General features: G+C 39.8%; 1 protein-coding gene across 1 annotated transcript in view; it reads left to right on the top strand.

The window, feature by feature from the left end:
• Window positions 1-21765, top strand: part of LOC134342830 (cadherin-4-like) — a 781531-nt gene that overhangs the window by 599677 nt on the left and 160089 nt on the right. The gene's annotated exons all lie outside the window — the stretch shown is intronic.

Here is a 21765-nt window from a genome sequence, read left to right as displayed (position 1 = left end):
GCTCATCTAAAAGGCATTTGGTTATTTGTGAGGCAGAATTACTAAATGTGCATATTAATGCTTTAAGCTTCTGTTTCAAACAGAGCCTTATATGATGACAAAGCAAACAAGTCACATGTCTGCCCTGTCCAGTTTTAATTACAGTATATCCAAGGAGTTGATGCATGAAGAATGTCTATTGGCAAATTGCACTGTGCCCCACCCAGCCAACATTCATTTTAAAAGAGAGATATTTTTATCTTTATTCTTTCTTGTTTTTTATATAGTGAGGTACAAGTAACATAATTACGTGTAATGAATAGAAATTACATTCTGGTAAAGAATCATTTTATTTGGAGTCTTTCTCACAAGTTTTATGTTGAATCATTCTTTGGAATGTTTGGCTCCAGAAATAAACCCAAAGAATGTTTTGTACTTCACTTCCTATAGTCTTCACCAGAGCAAACTGAAACAGAAAATAATGATCAATGTTTTCTTTGTCCAGAAAAGATCTGTAATCTCAAATAGATATTAATTAATCTGGGTAGACTCCAACCTGATGACATGAACATCAATTTCTTCTATTTTCAGTAATCTCTTTCCCTTCCCTCCTTTTCTCTTTTAATATTCCCCATTTGGCTACCGTCTCATCCCTTCTCTTCTCCTTATCTGCCCATCACCACCTTTTGGTTCTCCTCTTTCTTCCCTCTCTTCCACGGTTTAATGTTCTCTTCTATCAGATTTTCTCTTATCATCCTTTTATCTCTTCCACCTATCCCTTCTCAGCTCTAACTTCATCCCCCCTCCTCCACCCACCCACCTTTCCCCTCATCTGGTTTCACCTATCATCTGCCAGCTTGTACTCCTTCCACTTTCATTCATCTTCTTATTCTGGTTTTTGCCCTCTTTCTTCCAGTCCAGACAAAAGTTTTCAGCTCAAGATGTCCGATTATCATTTCCCCCTCCATAGATGCTGTCTGACTTGCTGAGTTCTTCCAGCATTTTGTGTCTGTTGCTCAATTAATATACAATGTATAGATATTTTTGATTTGTCTTCAGTTTCAACAGAATATCTTGTGGTTTTCCAACCTCTACTGTGATTCCTATTTCTGTTCGTTTGGCTTGCAAGGTGAGCCATGAGCAGACTGCAGTTATTCTTTGAAACGTTGACCCTTCTCATTATTGTCATTTTGAACTTGTTGAATCTGCTTCTTCAGAGCCAGAAACCAAGTTTGGTTGAGTAAAGTTCAAGAAAATGATTTTGATCTTCTCTTCATTATGTGTGCTGAAGATGAATACCGTGCAGAACTGTTGTGCAAGAAAGCGGCCAGAGAATTTCCATGCTGAGTTATTGAGTCATGCAGCAATGGAAACAGGCCTTTTAGTCCATGAAGTCCACAATGATCTTCAAGCATCTAATTACATTAATCCTAGTTTTAACCTGCTTGTGTTCCCCCCTCTTACTACCACTCATCTACTGTACATACTGGGGACAATTTGCATTGGCTTACCAAACTGCACATCTTTAGGACTTAGAATGAAAACAGAGCACCTGGAGGAAACCCACTCAGTCACAGATATAAGATAAAAACTCTACCCGGCAGCTCTAGAGGTCAGGATTGAATGGGTTAATAAAGCTATGAGTGGCAGCCAGCCCTTCCAGCCAAGCCTCCCTGCTGCCACTATTTTGAATGATTTCTTCACTCTTTTGTTTGAAGCAGAATGATGTATGATTGTTTCAATGTGCTTGCTATCATGCTATTTAATAAAGTTTGCAATTGAATTGAACCTGTGATCCATTGTCAGAAACAAAGCTTTCAGGTAAATCGTGACAGTCCATTCATTATGAAATGGTTTCAGTTTCTGTCCTTTACATTGAAATTCTGCCTTTCAATGCCATCTGTAAGTTTGCCGATGGCTCAACTGTCATTGGCTGAATCTCAGGTGGTGACGAGCAGGCATAGAGAAGTGCGTTCGGCTGATGAGGGAGGAGGTACAGGAGCCTGAAGATGCACACTCAGCAATTTAGGAACAGCTTTTTTCCTCTCTGCCATCAGATTTCTGAATCGTCCATGAATGCATGCACATTTTGACCTCTTTTTGCACTATTTAATTATTTTTTATTGTAATGTAGTAATTTTTTTAATGTTATGTACTGCATTGCTGCTGCAAAATAACAAATTTCTTGATATATGTCAGTGAAAACAAGCCTGATTCTGATTCTGCCTGCTCATAAACCCTTTACAACAATCGGTCCTTCTGTGTCTTGGCTAGGAATTTTGATGCAGGAAAATCTTCATGAATTATATTGAAAGCCTATACCACATTTTCAAATCCAGCATAGGCCTGTCCTGTGGAGACTCTAAGTTTGTGCAAGAAATTTTAAAAAAATGTTCTTCTCTTGCCCAATATCCAACTTATTACTGCCTCTGCAACGTACCTGCAGGCAGCACATGCCAGCTTCTACTCGGGCACAGTACTGTAATGAATAAGGAGAGAACAATTAATTAGTTTTTCTTTATTTATCATCTGCACTTCATTGTTCTTTGCTCCACATTCTTTAAATTTCCTTCTTCAACAAGTGATGCAATTATCTGAACAATATCACACAATATTAAGATGCACCTTCCCTAGGTGTGATCTTAGCTCTTATTATATTTCCGAGCTTTGGTACATTGTTTGATGGTCTCTACTTTTCCATTTACCTGTTATAAGCTGTGGCGTCAAACTCCAAACTAAAGTATATTACCAAAACATGCATTTGCCATATTTCAGCTTCCAATGTGCTTGTGTAATCGCCTAAGGTTATTATTATAATCATCATCTTCTGAGCTTGTGGCAATCAAAAGTCAAGATCCGTTCCTTGCACCTCGGCTTGGGAAATGTTAGGTGAGGGCATGATTCTATAGGATAATTCTGTGAATAAGTAAATCCCTGTGTATGTGTTGGCTGTTGGTTCAATGTTGACACACAGTCGTACGTTGACAGGATACTGTCTGGTTTTGTCAATAACTTTAATAGTGCAAACACTTCAAAATAGTCACAGGGTAGGTTTTATCAAATACAAGTTGTTTTATTGAGACTGTATATTCCAGAATCACTGTTTGCCTTTGTTACACCACTATTAATGTGTTCTATTTACTCATGTGATTATCACAAGCATTCCATTTGTTTTACCTATCAATTTCTTTCCCAGTTGATGATTTCAAGTACATGGAAATGGCTGAGGCTTGTAATAGCCATCTTTCCAGCTAATCAGATGCAGTTGTGGATATTGTGAGTAGCTATACCAGTATAACTACCTTTAAAATATCATGATATCATTGAAATAGCATGACATTGAAGCTTCAGTGCAGAAAACATTCACATAATCTATCTCTAGTCAGCTTCACCAGTCCTTCCCACATTAAAGTTAGCTTTTTTTTCATAATTTGCTACAATGATACACTTGCTAGACATTGTATTGGACTCTGCACTCTTAATGTCACCAATACTGGTTTGCAGTATATCCATGATTTCCATCAACATTTCTCACTAAACTTACTAACTGTCTTGATTCATTTCTGAATGGTCTGCGGCAGGATTATTGATCAGCACTTTGTCTGTTGGCTGCTGCTATTGCTGGTTGTATTGACATAATAGACTGTTGATTGAAAGAATTTCCAAACTGGGATGCCCTCCATTCTGGGGTTGTTTCAAATTGCCGCTGAAACGACTTTCAATCCTGACTTAGCCTTGGTCCTTCAGATTGTTGAAATTTGAACTTTTGGATACTGACATGTGACATTTCTAAACTGACAAGACTGATGAGTGATCTATGCTTTGACATACAGTGTCCTATCTGCAGATTGCAGATATGTCAAACAGACATAGTGGATGACATACTCTACCATTCTTGAGTGCCATTTTCATCAGCACAGCAACCTTATTTGCAGGTTCGAATGTTAGATTCTGCATTCTCAACAGTGTTGGCTAATTTCTTTCACTAACCGGTTCTTACACAAACCTTGCAGCAAAGGCATTATCTTAAAGGTATTAAAATTACAATTCAAGGAATAGAATATTAGAAGTAGAAGTGGGGAAGGCCATTTGTCCCTTATGCATACTCTACCTTCAATAAAGTTACAACGGATACGTTGTCCCTGGCTGAGGAAGTAGATAACTTTTCATTTAAATCTTGAATGGCTGACCACTTACTTTGATCCTTTGACTTAGTTCTTGATATCACAACCAAGCAAAAATCATCCTACCCCATGAAGTCTCTCAAAAATGTGTATGATGCAATAGGATTGCTGCTCATTCTTCTACATACAGTATTATCTAATTAGCTTGAGATTCAAGATTCATTTATTATCAAAGAATGTATAAATTATACAACCTCGAGATTTACTTGCTCACAGGTAGACACAAAGCAAGCAAACCGGAAGAACCCAATTAAAGAAAAAAAAAATTAAAAATAAAGGGCCGACACCTGATGCACAAGAAAAAAAATCATGCAAACAATTGAAGTGATTCACGACAGTGTTCTAAACCAAAAATTAGTTCTTTAACATTTCCTCATAGGTTAATCTGCTTTCCCTCTATAGGGAGACAATACCATCTTCAATATTCCATTCAATGTTGCACCAATCGCCTATGTAATTATAGTAAGCTGTATTTATTCTTGTGATGAAATCCTCTACAGTGTCATGCCATTTATCTTCCTGCAGCTGGATATAATTTTTTTTTATCTGTGTGCAAGGACACCTTGGTTCCTCTTAAATTTTTAAAGCTACTCTGTACCTCTATCTCTTGCACTGATGTGGATGACCCTACATTATATTCCACTTGCCATGTTCTCACCCCTACATTTAGGCTATATTTGTCCTGAATCCCCTCTGCATTCTTCTCACAACTTACTTTACTACTCAATTTTTCATTGTTAATAACTTGTTATATTTAGTCCTTTTATCTGATCCAATGATATAGATTAGAATGATAGCAGTTGGAATTCCAGTACTGATCCCTGAGGCACCTCACCAATGATAAAAGACTTAGTTACTGCCTGCTAGGCTGCTGGCGTTTAGAGCAGCAATGAATGTCCCCCATCTCTGCCTGTCCTTGGCTATCTTCCCTATTGTGCCCCATGTGCGGTCCTCATTTCAGCCTCTCTGGTATTGCAGTAAATTGTCTTTGGTCTCCCATGTTTCCACATCCCTTCAGGGGCCCAGTCAAGTGCTGACTTTATGATGCAGTTGGCCTCTCTTCTCAACATGTGTCCAATCTATCTCCAACATTTCCTCGTGGTGATTATAGCCATGTCCTCTTGGTGACACTGAAGAAGTATAATGTGGTCAGAGATCTTTCCTGGCCAGTGTAAGCCCAGGTTCATATTTTTATTCTTATACTGTATGTATTTCATTTTGGCAGTTCTTTAAGAGCAGTCTGTTCCGTTTTCATGCTTACTTGGGTTACTGTTGAAGATAAGAGATGAAGAGAAATGTGTGCCATCCAGTTAGGATGGTCGAATTGAAGGGGAGGTTTCTCGTGAAGGATACTAAGGTTGGGCTTGGGGTTTTTGTTCAAAAGGAGATGAAGAGAGAAGACACTGGGGAGAACTGGTTGTACCATACGATCTGTTGGGAGACCTGTTTGTTCGAGATGGATTGTGAGCGGCGTTTAGAAGGTGGTGTGTGCTTTCTCGTTGACCGAGGGCCCAGCATGTGAGTGACAGAGAAGTTCAAGATAAGCTTCAACTTGTGCACATTTGACTGTTTGCCCTTTTCTTTTGGTTATTCTTTACTAACCCTTAGTTAAGATTCATAAATGTAATTCCTTTAATCGTATGCAGTGATCTGTCTGTTATTTCATGGCATTAATTTGTAACAGGGTAGCGAATGACACAGCATCCAGACAAACCGGGGTTTGGGGTGGGATCAAGCACGCCCCAATCTCAGGAGTTTGGCGAGGCCAGAGATTGTCTCCCGAGGCTTACTCAGCCGAGGAAACCGGGTAGTTTCACCAGAAAATACAGATGATCGTCCAGAGGCTGAAGGTGTAGAATAACAACAATTTGGCAAGGGCATTCTCTGTCATGTGCCAGTATTCTGACCTGTACAAGAGTGTGGACAGAACACAGTTCTGGTATAGCTTCAGCTTGGTGTGGCTACTGTAGTTTGTTGATCTCCAATTGCTCATTGATTTGATGATATTTCTAGCTTTGCTGAGCCTGCAGTGGATGTTGTCCTTGGCCCCACCATTCTGCTGAATGATGCTACCCATGTAGGTGAATCTGCTGATACTGGGTAAGTCGACGCCATATGCCTTGATGGGAGGAGGGGACTCTTCATTGAGAGTCATGGTCTCAGTGTTTTTCTGGCTGACTTTGAGTCCAACATCACCATGGGTACACAGGCGCTGAGTTTTCTCTTGCATGTGCTGGTGTGTATGTGATAGAAATGTGAGTTCATCTGTAAAGTCAAGGTCTTCTAAAGCAGAGAATACAGCCCACCTAATGTCTGTCTGCTTAACTTTTGTTGTTTGCTCATAACTCAGTCGATCACCAGGTTAAATAATATCCTCAACATCACACAGCTTTCTTGACTCCTGTCTTGACTTCAAAGCTCAAATTGCTGTCCCCAACTGTGCAACTACAATTACTGTATCATTGAAACTCTGTATATGAAGCTGGACAATTTTGGAAGGGATTCCATATGATCTGAGAATTCACCAGAGGCTCTCCCTGTGTATGTTATCAACAGCCTTTTCAAAGTCCACGGAATCCACATACAGTTGTCTCTGTGACTCTATGCCCTGTTCTATGATGATACGTAGCGTGAAGATCTAGTCAACACAGACTCTGTTTCTCCTGAAGCCAGCTTGCTTTTCCCTGAAGCACACATCGACAGTATTTGTAATATGTTGGACAATGACTTTGGTGAAAATCTTGCTGGACACTTGATATAAGTGTGATATCAAGCCAGTTGTTGCAATCACTTAGTGCCCATTTCTTGGGGATCCTAACAATAATTCCCCTTGTCCAGTTCTTGGGCACTTGTCCCCATTCCCAGATTATAGTAAACAGTGGTTGCAGGATGACTGTGCAACTTAAGGTTCAGCTTTGGACAGTTTGGCTTTCAAATTGTCATATCCTCGAGCATTGCTGATCTTTAATGATTTAACCACAGCAACAATATCTTTTTTTTCTTGGGTAGATCTGTGTTGATGTTGAGGTCTTCTGCTGTCTCTTGTATGTCAGGTGCTTCATTTGATGGTGGTCTATTCAGCAATTCTCTGTAATACTCCATCCATTGTGCTTCTTGTTCTTTGGTGATAGACTCCCAGTGTAAAAATTACCCATCTATTCCTGTTTTTTGTACTAGTAATCAATTCCTAATCTACTGCAGCATGTTACCTTGATCCTTAGTGTTCTCATTTTATTTAATAACCTTTTCTGTACCTTATTAAGTTCTGAACAAAATCTAAGTATCCAACATCCACCTTATCTATTCTGCTCATTACAATCTCAAAAAATCTCAATCACATTTTCCTCTCATAATTCAATGTTGTCTGCCCGATCCTTTTATTGTTTTCTAGATGCAATGTTACCTCATTACAATAATGCTTTTCACCATTTTCCCTATAACTGATACCAAGTTATCTGCAATTCCCTCCATTTTTAAGTACTTCTGCTACCATTCATTGTGTATGAATCATTTCAGAATCTGAAAGTTTGGAAGATGATAACTTCTTATTCCCATTGCTCCCCTTTCAAAATCTTGCAATGTACCTCAGCGGTTCCAGGAATTTATTAGTTTTTAGCATCAATACTTTCTCCAAATACATTTTTAAGAAATTTTAATTTATTTCAGCTACTTATTCACTTAGACTTGCTATTCTCCACTCCATTAGGTTCTTTAATGAAGCAATGCCCTCGCTAATTGTTTCATTCTGCTTTTGACTTCTTGTCCCATACTTAGTGGACATCTATTTCTAACAGCTTCAGATTAAATTAGTCTACCAGTTTTAGCACAAAATCTTTAAACAAGGCATCTATGGCTGAGATAAACAAGGTACTGCAGATGCTGGAATCTGGAGCAAAAATTAATTACTTGAATGGACTCAGAAGATCATGCATTAGTGGAGGCTAAAAGGGAAGTGTTGACATTTTGAGCTGAGACTCTGCATCAGGAAGTGCAGTCGAGGGGTGGTTCAGATGATGAGGGGAATGATTGGCATATGGGGCAAGGTGGGTGAGGGGTGGAAGAGGTGAACAAAAGAAGAGAGAACTTGGTGAAAGTGAGAACTAAACATAGTGGATTATCTAGAATTGGAAAATTCAATGTGCATATCTTTGCATTGTAAGCTTTCCAAGCAGAATATGTGGCATCATTCTTCCAGTTACTTTGACCATACCCTGAGGTTATCCTGACCAAACCTTCAAGGGTAGTAATCTCAGGATTGTGGCCTGTGCCACACGGCAGTGAGGATAGGAATAGGTAGGTGGATAGGTAGGTGAATTAGAGCAGAGGGCAGGGATTCAGTTTTCTGTATCATTGGGACCTCTTCTGGGGCCTGGTGACCTGTGCAAAAGAGATGGTTGCACTTGGTAAGAGATGGAATTACATTTTTAAAAAGAGCTGACATAGGGTTAGAAAATGTTGAATTTGTGTGGGTGGAGCTAAGAAACTGCAAGGGTGAAAAAAAACATTATGTGAATCATATATAGGCCTCCAAATAGTAGCCAAGATGTGGGATGGAGATTGCAAAAGGAGCTGGAAAGGGCATGTAGTAAGGGTAATGACACAATTGTAGTGGGGAACTGCAATATGCAAGGGAATTGGGAAAATCAGGTTGGGGTCAGATTGCAAGAGAGGGAATTTGTTGAATGCTTTTTAGATGGATTTTTAGAGCAGCTTGTGCGTGATACTACTAGGGGAAAGGCTATCTTAGATTGAGTGTTGTGTTATAACCCAGATCTTATTAGTCAACTTAACGTAAAGGAACCCTTAGGAGTCAGTGATCATAATATGATTGAATTCATACTCCAATTTGAGAGGGAGAAGCATAAGTCATAGGTATCAGTATCTCGATGTAATAAAGGGAATTACAGAGACATGAGAGAGACATGAGACCCGCGGGGATGATGGCAGAACAGAGGTAGCTGAGGTTTCTGTGAATAGTTCACAAGGCACAGGATAGATAGGTCCCACAGAAAAACTGGGGCTTCCAAGGGAAGTTAACGACTGCATAAAAGCCTAAGAAAGAGCATATAAGGTAGCAAAGGTGAGTGGGAAGTTGGGTGATTGAGAAGTTTTCAAATCCAACAAAAGGCAACGAAAAAGGCTGTGAGAAGGAAAAAGATGAAATATGAGGGTGAACTCGCCAATAATATAAAGCAAGATACTAAAAGTTTTTTTTCAATTGTATAAAGAATTAAAGAGAGGTGAGAGTTGATATTGGACCACTGGAAAATCATGCTGAAGATGTCGTACTGGGGAACAGAGAAATGGCAAGTGAACTTAATAATTACTTTGCATCATTCTTCAATGTGGAAGACACTAGCAGTATGCCAGCAGTCCATGAGTGTCAGGGAGCAGGAGTGAGTGCCATTGCTATTACAAAGGAAAAAGTGCTAGACAAACTGAAAGGTCTTAAGGCAAATAGGTAATCTGGACTAGATGGACTATATCCCAGAGTCCTGAAAGAGGTAACTGAAGAGATAACAGATGCATTGGTCATGATCTTTCAAGAATCACTTGATTCATTCATGGTTCCGGAGGACTGGAAAATTGCAAATGTCAGCCTACTCTTTAAGAAGGGAGGAAGACAAAAGAGAGGAAATTATAGACCAGTTACAGTAACGTCAGTGGTTGAGAAAATGTTGGAGTCCATTATTAAGCGAGGTTTTGAGGTACTTGGAGACTAATGATAAAATAAGTCAAAGTCAGCATGGTTTCTGTAAAGGAAAATCTTGCCTGACAAATCAGTTAGAATTCTTCAAGAAAGTAACAATCAGGGTGGACAAAGGGGAGGCAGTGCATGTAATTTATTTAGATTTTCAGAAGACATTTGGTAAGGTGCTACACACGAGACTGCTTAACAAGATATAATCCTATGGTGTTACAGGAAGTATAGTGACATGGATAGAGGAATGGCTGACAGGCAAGAGACAGCCAGTGAGAATTTAGGGGAGCCTTTTCTGGTTGGCTGCTGGTGACTAGTGGTGTTTCTCAGGGGTCAGTATTAGGACTGCTGCTTTTCACATTGTTTGTCAATGATTTAGATAGTGGAATTGATGGCTTTGTGGCAAAGTCTGCGGCTGATACGGAGGTAGGTGGAGTGGTTAGTCATGCTGAGGAAGCAACGCGATTGCAGCAGAACTTGGAAGAATGGATAAAAAAGTGGCAGATGGAATACAGTGTTGGGAAATGTACGGTAATGCATTTTGGTCAAGGGAACAATAATGCAGACTCTTATCTAAATGGGGAGAAAATTCAAACATCAGAGGTGCAGACAGACTTAGGAGTCCTCGTGCCAGACCTCCGGAAGGTTAAATCACTGGTTAGGTAAGTGGGAAAAAAGGCAAATGCAATGTTGGCATTTATTCCAAGGGGAATAGAATATAAAAACAAGGAGATAACGTGGAAGGTTTATAAGACACTCGTCAGGCTGCACTTGGAGCATTGTCAACAGCTTTGAGCCCCTTATCTCAGAAAAGATGTATTCTCATTGGAGGGTATCCAGAGGAAGTTCACAAGGATGATTCCAGGAATGAAGGGGTTAACATATGAGGAGTGTTTGGCAGCTTTGGGCCTGTACTCACTGGAGTTTAGAAGAATGAGTGGGGATCTCACTGAAACCTACCGATTGTTGAAAGGACTCGATAAGTTGGATGTGGAGAGGATGTTTCCTCTGGTGGGGGTATCCAGAACTAGAGGACACAGCATTAAAATTGAGGGGAGACCCTTTTGAACAGAAGTAAGGAGGAATTTTTTTTCATCAAAGATTGGCGAATCTGTGGAATACTCTACCACAGACTGCAGTGGAGGCTGAGTTCATGGGTATATTCAAAGCGGAAGTTGATAGTTTCCTGATTGGTTGGGACATCAAGGGATATGATGGCAGTGCAGGGGTATGGTGTTGAATGGGATCCAGGATCAGCCATAAATGGCGGTCTCCATGGGCTGAATGGCCTAATTCTGCTCCCAGGTCTTATGGAGGTGGAGAAAACTGAGGACAGACAAGTTAATGTGTGAATGGAATAAGAAGGAGAATTAAAATGTCATGCAATAGGAAGCTCAAGATGGCTGCTGTGAAGATAGCTTAGGTGCTGTTCAAAACTGTTGCCTGATCTACGCTTGTTTTTGCTGATGTAAAAGATAGAAGATAAAAATAAGGGGTGCGTATCTTTGTTCTGTCTGGTGAAGGGATGCAGGGAAGTGGTAAAGGCAGCCATGTTGGAAACAGGGGAAATGTGACATAGGAAAAACCATGTTTCCAGAAGATGGAGGGTATTTCAGAAATCCTAGAGTAGAAAGTCTCATCTTGAGACAGATGCGGCAGAGAAGGAGAAATTGAGAAAAATGTATGATGTACTTATAGAAGAGAGGATGGGAAAGGGTGTAGTTAAGATTGCTGCAGTAGTCAATGGATTTATGGCCGATATCACTGGCTAATTTGTCTCATGAGATGGAGACGGAAATCCAGGAAAGTATGGTGAAAGCAAGGTGGGAAAATAATAATATCAATGAATTCCACATAAGTGCAGAAATTAGCACCAGTCAGTCACCAGTGTATTGGAGAATGAGCTTGGGAGGGGTGCTGGAAAAGGTGCCAACAAAAAGACTGATGTTTCAAGGGCCCACATGAGAGCCCATAGCTTTGAGTGAGTGGTTAACCAATTTCCCCCGGGATCAGTAAAGTATGACTATGACAATGACTTTGAGTGGTGCACAAAGATTTGTCATCTTGCATTTGCTTTTACTCCAGTCTCTGAAACAAGTATTTTTTTTTTAACATTCACATAGCACATGATTTTGGGCTTGCATGGCAGCCCCCTTCTCCACAAATTATAATATTAATCATCTAAGGAACATATACACCCTCTCATCGTTATATGTGAGGGATACATTCCTTGAAGTTGATGCGTAATGTGTAATCGCATAATATGAATAATTTTTTAAATGGGGAAAATAGGGATGCATTCCAGAAGTCTTCCTAAATATGTTTTATCTGTAACTTATTCACACTTTTATACCAATACGACACAAAAGCAGTAATACAAGACAACATTTGTATTATATTTAATAAATTTAAGGTAATATTCAATGTAATAAATCATAGGAAGTTAACATTCTCTGGTGTACAGTACTCACCAATAGCGGTAGATGTGTTCGCTCCAGGAGATGAGTAGTTGTTGTGCTGTCGGGCAACTTTACACAGATAAGGTGGGTGGTTGTGGTCATCAGGATAATACCAAGCACAGCAAGGGGTGAAGGAAGACTCACAGAACTCTTGGAACTGCCAGCAGCAGAAGATTACAGTGATTTGCATCAAGTGGTGAGGGTTGTTTGCTTGGCAGCATTTTGTTTTACAGCATAAATTTGCTTGTAGGGAAGAAGGGTTGACCGCAGGGAACGACTGAAATGCTGACTCTGTTCTAAACTTGGGTCCATGTCCATCGCCATTTGTGCCAAGTGTTCTGACTTCCACCATTCCCTCACCGTTGGTAAACTCCCAGGATTTTCAAAATCGTCTGTTGTTTGCAGCATCTGAGAGATAGTTCGCCGTAAAAAAAAATACGTACGCTTTGAATGTGGATCACACGGGTCGAGTGGTTGAATCAGCGATGTTGTGTTAGGCGGCGGGAAATGCACTGTTATGTTGGGATGAGTGCTGTCCAAATGTTTAGGATACGCTGGCGCATTGTCAAGCAACAAAAGAACTTTAAAGGCAAGATTCTGTTCCCAGCAGTTGCGTCCCAGAGCTGCGTTACCTTCAGCTGATGCCGCGCTGTTTATAATTTCCAACTTTTTTTCAAGTGTTAAAGCGGTTCTCTGCTGCTCGGCTGATGGCCCAGGACATGACATCGGACGCTTAGGAGGCATAGTTAAATATTTCTAGCACAAAATCACTGCACTGTAGGTAAAACCAACAAAAGTTTAAGATCATGCATCCACACCTTGCCAAAACCAATGCAAGAGTGCCGGGAGAGAGATTGTGAGGTGCGCATACCTGACTTGTATTGGCGGGAAAGTGGTGCTTCTTGTCCCAAGAGTGAGACTGTGAAGTGTGCACAAATGACTTGTATTGGCGGGAAGGCCGTGCTCCTCGTATAACTGTGAATTTTGGATGCATATAATGAGACGTTGGTAGAAATAGGTTCCTTACAGAAAGCTAAGAGAGATGGAGGTTTAGCATTACCTAACTTTAGATTTTATTATTGGGCTATTAATATTCGACATATGAAATTTTGGTTACTGGACCGGGATATACTATCTATTCCTAAATGGGTAGCATTGGAATTACAATCTGTTCAGGGTTATACACTTGGTTCTATTTTAGGTTCATCTCTTCCTTTTGATTCGAAACGCCTTAAGCAGGTCTCTAACCCGATCGTTAAATATGCTTTGCGTATTTGGTTTCAATTCAGAAAATTTTTTGATCTTAATCAATTCGGGTTAGCGATTCCTATTTTAGGTAACATATTTTTTCCTCCCTCTTTTACGGATCGCGCTTTTCAAACTTGGAAGACTAAGGGTATTTTACGGTTTTTGGATTTATTTTTAGATGGTTCCCTTATGTCTTTTGAACAATTATCTAATAAATATAACCTATCAAGAATACATTTTTTTAGATATTTACAAGTTAGAAATTTTCTAAGTACTATACTTCCTTCCTTTCCAATGCTTCCTCCTATATATATTTTAGATTCGATAATTAACCTTAATCCATGTCAGAAAGGTGCATCGGCTATGATTTATAATATTATTATGAAACTCAGGAAAGCTCCATTTGATAAGATTAGGGTAGATTGGGAACAGGAATTGGGGCTTACCATTTCTGTGGATGATTGGGGGCAGATTTTACAATTAGTTAATACTTCTTCTATTTGTGCTAAACATTCCCTAATTCAATTTAAAGTGGTGCATAGAGCACATATGTCCAAAGATAAGTTAGCGTGTTTTTACTTGCATATTAATCCTTTCTGTGATAGATGTTCGGGGCAGATAGCCTCTTTAACTCATATGTTTTGGTCTTGCCCTACTTTGGAAACTTTTTGGAGAGATATTTTCAATATTATTTCTAAGGTATTAAATATAGATATCTCTCCTCACCCTATTACTGCTATCTTTGGACTACCTAAAATTTCTAGTAATCTTTCCCCTTCAGCCCGTAGAATGATTGCATTTCTTACTTTAATGGCGAAAAGATGTATTTTACAACATTGGAAAGAGCTTAATGCTCCAACTACCTTTTTTTGGTTTTCTCAGACGATTTTATGTTTGAATCTGGAGAAAATTAGAAGTAACCTTCATGATTCTTCATTTAAATTTGAACAGATTTGGGGACCTTTTATTCGATATTTTCATTTAATGTAATATTTACCCTTCTTGTTTTTTTTTCACTGTTTTAATGGAGGTCGGGATTGAGGACGTGATTTTAAGTTTAACTCTGTTTGGTTTCAAGTTAGCCCATTGCTTTGCTTTGCTTTTAGTTAGTTGCACGGTGGGTTTTTTTTTGGGGTTTTTTTTTTTTCTTTTTTTCCATTGATATATATAAAATCTAGTATACTATTATGTTATTTTGGTTTCTTATGCTTAAATTACATTGTTTGTAGTATTTTCTTTTTGGTATTGTTATCTTTTGGAATTTTATTATACTTTAACATTGTATTAATGTTTATATGGCTTACCTTTTTTGTATACTTACTCAATAAAAAGATTTAAAAAAAAAGAAATAGGTTCCTTGCATAACTGTGAACCCACATAGTCTGAAGACGCATACAACGAGGATAGGGTGTAATAGATAAGTTGAATGGTTTTGGGCATGGTCATTCCTGATCCTAATAATGTGGCAACCATGTGATCTGATGTTATTCAACAGGGATGTTGCTGAATTTGGTCCAGTACTGATGCAACTAATGCAATGTTGCTTTTGTTTGTCACCATGCAAAAAAAAACACATTTTTGATGCTATGGGGACACCCTGAAACTAACCAGATGTGAATTTTCAATTTTCTTTAATAATCCCAAATAAGATGATTTAGAGGAAGGCATTGTGAATAACATCAGCAAGTTTGCTGATGATACTAAACTGGGTGGCAGTGTGACATGTGATGAGGATGTTAGGAGAATTCAAGGTGACTTGGATAGGCTGAGTGCGTGGGCAGAAACTTGGCAGATGGCGTTTAATGTGAATAAGTGTGAGGTTATTCACTTTGGGAGCAAGAACAGGAAGGCAGATTATTATCTGAATGGTGTGGAGTTACGTAACGGAGAAATACAAAGAGATCTAGGAGTACTTGTTCATCAGTCTCTGAAGGTGAATGAGCAAGTGCAGCAGGCAGTGAAGAAGGCTAATGGAATGTTGGCCTTTATTACAAAGGGAATTGAGTACAAGAGCAAGGAAATCCTTCTGCATTTGTACAGGGCCCTGGTGAGACCACACCTGGAGTATTGTGTGCAGTTTTGGTGTCCAGGATTAAGGAAGGACATCCTGGCTGTGGAGGAGGTGCAGCATAGGTTCACTAGGTTAATTCCTGGGATGTCCGGACTGTCTTACACAGAGAGGTTAGAGAGACTGGGCTTGTACACGCTGGAATTAAGGAGATTGAGGGGGGATCTGATTGAGACATATAAGATTATTAAGGGATTGGACAAGATAGAGGCAGGAAATATGTTCCAGATGCTGGGAGAGTCCAGTACCAGAGGGCATGGTTTAAGAATAAGGGGTAGGTCATTTAGGACAGAGTTGAGAAGGAACTTCTTCTCCCAGAGAGTTGTGGAGGTGTGGAACGCGCTGCCTCAGAAGGTAGTGGAGGCCAATTCTCTGGATGCTTTCAAGAAGGAGCTAGATAGGTATCTTATGGATAGTGGAATCAAGGGTTATGGGGACAAGGCAGGTACCAGGTATTGATAGTAGATGATCAGCCATGATCTCAGAATGGCGGTGCAGGCTCAAAGGGCCGAATGGTCTACTTCTGCACCTATTGCCTATTAAGATCTACCAGAAATTATGTTCTTGTTGGCAATTTGCAGCATTTTCACTAATGCATTATAACATTGAATAAGTATATTATATTAAAGGGAAGTGAATTATTTGCAAAGCAGAACATGTTGAGACATTCAGCTCCGGGTTCAGAATACAAATAACCCTGTGTTACAGTAGGGGTGTGTTGCTTTCTTGGAAAGTGCTTAATATCATAATTTTCCACAATGTGAAACTTCATTATCTGCATTTGCCAGGAGATGGGTGTTTAAGAAATATTGATTTATTTACATTTCATTCATATTCTATGGGAGTGACTTTCCCATCTAAAAATTTTGAGTAAATTATTTGTGAAATCTGTAAGGGCAATTTTCTGTGACTTAAATAGCAGTAACATTGGAGGGGGGGTTAATTGCAACAAAGTAGGCACACAATCTGACTCTTCTGTCCGGCAGAATCACACTAATCCACACCAATTCAGATACACATTTACAAATATGCACTTACATTGTCAATTATTTTGGCTGATGTAGGTGTGAAATATCCAGATCAATGATTCAGACAATGAATTCTGAGGGTTGAATCTAATCTTTGAAACAGAGCCTCACTGCATTTTTTTAAGACTGTTGTTCATAAAAGTTTGATATACAGCTACTAGTAAAAATCACCAAAAATGGACTGAGTAAAAAAATCCCTTGATGTAAACGTAAGCAGTTAGACTCCATGGACACTGGGACAAAAGCTCATAATACTTGAGAATGTAACCACATTGTCATTGGGGAATGAAATTTAAAATGGGCAGGTTGAGTTTGCACAAAAAATTAAACACAATCCCAACTTGACTGAAATCTGCTGACTGCCAAGTTCAGTATCGGTAGGACACTTATTTAAAAGCTAATCCCCTCTCATGAGCTAATTTAAAAATTAACTACTTTACCAAGGCTGAGAATTTCTCATTAAACTTGCTTTGAAGCGTAATTCTGGTTGGCCAGATTTCTCTGGAAACATGGGAAGCTGAAAAGAGGACTGATCTAAGAATAAGTGCTTCCATCTGCCCAAGCTCCCCTGTTTCCCATCAGAAAACGCCTCCACTCCTAGTCAAGGATTAGTCCATTGGACCTAGAAGTAGTTATACACTCACAACCTGACGAAAGCCAAGCATGTAATTAGGGTGACTGGTTTCGGTATGGTACTTGTCAAAGGAAAACTTTGCATTCTGTGAGGTCAAACTCTTAGTCTGTAGGAAAGGCAGAAATGCTAGTCTTCTGGCAGAGACACTGCACACCCTCAGATTTCCCCCACCCCCAGCTATACAGTGTTCTCTTCAAATTTTCCAATGTAGAAACAGGTTGTTTATCTTAAGTAAGAGGTTACCATCTTCTGGTAAGATGGCGGTGAGCTCAGATACAGCAGCTTCTATGGGGACAACCAAAGGTTTTATTATATCTTTTTTAAGCATAATTGTTACATTCACAAGTCCCTGCTGGACAATGAGGTCTCAAACTACCACAGGTCTACCCCATCAACTAGTTACTCGTTGGCAGGGAAATTGAAGGAACTGGACTTGGTGCAGATCAAGCTGCTGCCTGTGTCAGAGAGGCATGAAGGCAGTGTGCAGTCTAACAGTGAGTAACTGTCTTAGTCAGTTTTCTGGTGATCGCAAGGCCCTGTGGGACATTAGTAACGTGGAATGCTGCAAGTCTGGTCACTGATTTATTAGCGAATGGTGGGGGAGCTGTGTGGTCTCAGTCATAGTGAGGACTAGGCCCCAAACCTCTGTGTCATCCACCTCGGAGAGAGGCCTCGGAGCGATTGCACTCCACTGGAGGTGGTGCAGTGCAGCATTCGTGCTGGAGTCATGGCTGCCCTCTGATGTTTGCTCAGCAGAGAAAAAACTCTATTGTGTTTGACTGCAGACTGCTGCAACATTCATGGACTCAAGGACTGAACAATACTTATGTGTGAGATTGTGTTTTATTGCTGCTATATGTGCCTTGTGAATAACTAGTGGTAGTGTGTTTTGCACCTCAACCCTGGAGTAAGTGTTTTGTTTGGCTGTTTACATGGGTATTCTTGTCTGGTTAAATGACAATTAAACTTGAACTTGAAATGATCTTGCATGGTCTACATGCTTCTTTCAGGAAGCATTTCCAACCCTCTTTAATCTAACCATATCAGTTAATATTATCTTCAATTCCTTTCTTGTGTTTATCTAGCTTCCATTTAAATGTATCAATGTTGTTTACCTCATTATCACACTTTGATCTTAATTTTCAATATTTTCACCACTGTTTTACACACTTGTTTTACACACAAATGTATTTTGAAGTCTCTGTTGGATTGGATTCCTTAGTATTGATAGATATCAGAACTTGATTCTTACTGCAAATGCAAACATGAGCTGAGAAATTGAACTCCATGCCTTGATGGTGCAAAAATATTGCTGTATTTGCATCCCACATTAAATTCAATACTTCCTGTAAAAGTACATAATTAATCAAAAACATGCTTGAAATAGTAATGTGCCTTGGCGTTTAATGTGAGCAAGCATAGTCTTTCCATGATTGTTCTTGGCAAATTTTTCTGCAGAAGTAATTTACCATTGTCTTCTGGGCAGTGTCTTTACAATACAGGTGACCCCAGCCATTATCAACACTATACAGAGACTGTCTACCTGACATCAGTGGTCACATAACCAGAATTTGTGATATGCACCAGCTGTTCATATGACCATTCACCAAATGCCCCCATGGCTTCATGTGACACTGATGCAAGGGCCATGCAGGTGCCACACCTTGCCCAAGGGTGACCTGCAGGCTAGTGGAGGGAAGGAGCACCTTACAACTCCTTTGATAAAGCATATCTCCGCCCCACCACACATATAAAGCTATAGCTGGTATGAAGACTATTCAATTAGATGTTGAATTATGCAGGATGGCACAGGCTCTGAAAAGAAAGCTAGAGAGTGATGAATAGGAGGAGGAGACTAACGATGATAAGTAGAAAGCCTCATTGCATTTGATGCCCACAGTATTATTTCAATGACTGGAACCATGAGGCATGAAGATAATGTCACAGGTATTGGTGGGATGCAACCTGGGAAGAAGCAGAAAGGGATTTGATGTAGGGACCTTCAGAGTGTTACAGAAAAGCTGGTCCATAGAACTTAATAAAGTTGAGGACAATAATTGGCATGATTTCATGGCATGGGTGATGCAAATGCAACAAAACATTGAGGTGTGTCTGGCTGAGTGCAAGAGATGACAGAAGGATGGACCTATGTTTTAACGTAAATGCAAGAAAATCTGCAGATGCTGGAAATCCAAAGCAACACACACAGAATGCTAGTGGAACTCAGCAGGTCAGTCAGCATCTCTGGAAAAGTGTAAACAGTCGATGTTTTGGGCTGAGAGCCTTCATCAGGCCATGATTTTTGTGAGAGATGTTTTAAGATTGAGGTCGCAGGAGCTGTTCTTTGCAAGCAAAGCAAGCAGGCCTGTCAGGACTTTCTGCCCATGTTCAGGACATTTCATTTGACCTGCAGAGGAATTTGCAGCATGAGGGGAAAGACCTGTTGTTGTGGACCACCTAGGTACAAACAATGTAGGAAGAACAAAAGGAAGAAGTTCTGCTGCGGGAATTTGCGCAGCTAGAGATTAAATTAAAACATAGAACTGAAAAGGTAATAACTTCAGCATGTGTAGATTGACACGAGGTTAATAAGATCTTTGAGGTAAGATTAGTGTGGGAGAAGAAGTTTTGAATTCATGGGACATATACACGACACTTTCTGAAATACCTTCTGAAAATCCAGGTCAACAGCCTCCACTGACTCTCCTTTGTCTATCCTGCCTGTTATTTCCTCAAAGAATTTCAAGATTTCCCCTTAAGGAAACCATGCTGCCTTTGGCCTATTTTATCATGTGCCGGCACGTTCCCTGAAATCTCATCCTTAATAATGGACTTCAACATGTTCCCAACCAGTAATAACAGGCTAACTGGCCTATAATTTCTTGTCTTTTACTTCCCTCCCTTCACAAATTGTGGACTGACATTTGCAATTTTCCAGTCCTCTGGAGCCATTCCAGAATTTAGTGATTCTTGAAAGCTCATTACTAATGCCTTCACATTCTCTTCATCTGCCTCTTCCAGGACCCTGGGGTGTTATCTGTCTGATCAGGAGACTTATCTACCTTTAGACCTTTCAGCTTCCCAAGCACCTTCTGCTTAGTAATAGCAACTATACTCATGTCTTCCCCCGACGCTCTTCCATTTCTGGCGTACGCTGGTGTCCTTCACAGTGAAGACAAGTGCAAATACTCATTAAATTTGTCTGCCAATTCTTTGTCTCCCTCTCTCTCTGTCCCCCACCCTCTTACTACCTCTCCAGGGTCATTTTCCAATGGACTGATATCCACTTTCTTCTCTCTTTATTCAGTGTATTTGTAAAAACTTTTGGAATTCTCTTTTAATATTATTTTCTAGCTTACATTCATATTTCATCTTTTCTCTTCTTACTGGTTGTTTAGTTGCCTTGGTAAGGAGGTGAGTTCAACAGTTCGAAATGTATGAGAAAAGCAAAAATGGAATGGGAGTGCTTAAGAGGTTACTGAACTAACCAGAATAAAGAACAAGAAAGAAAGTCCAGAAAGGATTAACAATTTAACTTCAGGTAAGAAATAAGCAGGTTCAAATACTAGCATGGAAAGATATTTTATTGACTGGCAGAGGGAGAACCGAAGTACTTCTATAGATATATAAAGAGCTAAAGGATTGCAAGGGACAAAATTGGTCCTCTGGAAGATCAGAATAGTAATCTATGTGTGGAGCCGAAGGAGACGGGGGGAGAACTTAAATGGATATTAAGTTATAATGGGTGACTTCAATCTACATGTAGATTGGGTGAACCAAATTGGTAAGGGTGCTGAGGAAGAGGATTTCTTGGAATGTATGCAGGATGGTTTTTTGAACCAACATGGCGAGGAACCAACTAGAGAGCAGGCTATTCTAGACTGGGTATTGAGCAATGAGGAAGGGTTAATTAGCAATCTTGTCGTGAGAGGCCCCTTGGGTAAGAGTGACCATAATATGGTGGAATTCTTCATTAAGATGGAGAGTGACATAGTTAATTCAGAAACAAAGGTTCTGAACTTAAAGAAGGGTAACTTTGAAGGTATGAGACGTGAATTAGCTAAGATAGACTGGCAAATGACACTAAAAGGGTTGACGGTGGATATGCAATGGCAAGCATTTAAAGATCGCATCGATGAACTGCAACAATTGTTCATCCCAGTTTGGCAAAAGAATAAATCAAGGAAGGTAGTGCACCCATGGCTGACAAGGGAAATTAGGGATAGTATCAATTCCAAAGAAGAAGCATACAAATTAGCCAGAAAAAGTGGCTCACCTGAGGACTGGGAGAAATTCAGAGTTCAGCAGAGGAGGACAAAGGGCTTAATTAGGAAAGGGAAAAAAGATTATGAGAGAAAACTGGCAGGGAACATAAAAATTGACTGTGAAAGCTTTTATAGATATGTGAAAAGAAAAAGATTGGTTAAGACAAATGTAGGTCCCCTACAGACAGAAACAGGTGAA

The sequence above is a fragment of the Mobula hypostoma genome, chromosome 2 (genome assembly GCF_963921235.1).
Source record: "Mobula hypostoma chromosome 2, sMobHyp1.1, whole genome shotgun sequence".
NCBI classification, from domain to species: domain Eukaryota; kingdom Metazoa; phylum Chordata; class Chondrichthyes; order Myliobatiformes; family Myliobatidae; genus Mobula; species Mobula hypostoma.
The sequence above is the reverse complement of the archived record's forward strand: the minus strand, read 5'-3'. Positions and strand labels throughout refer to the sequence as shown.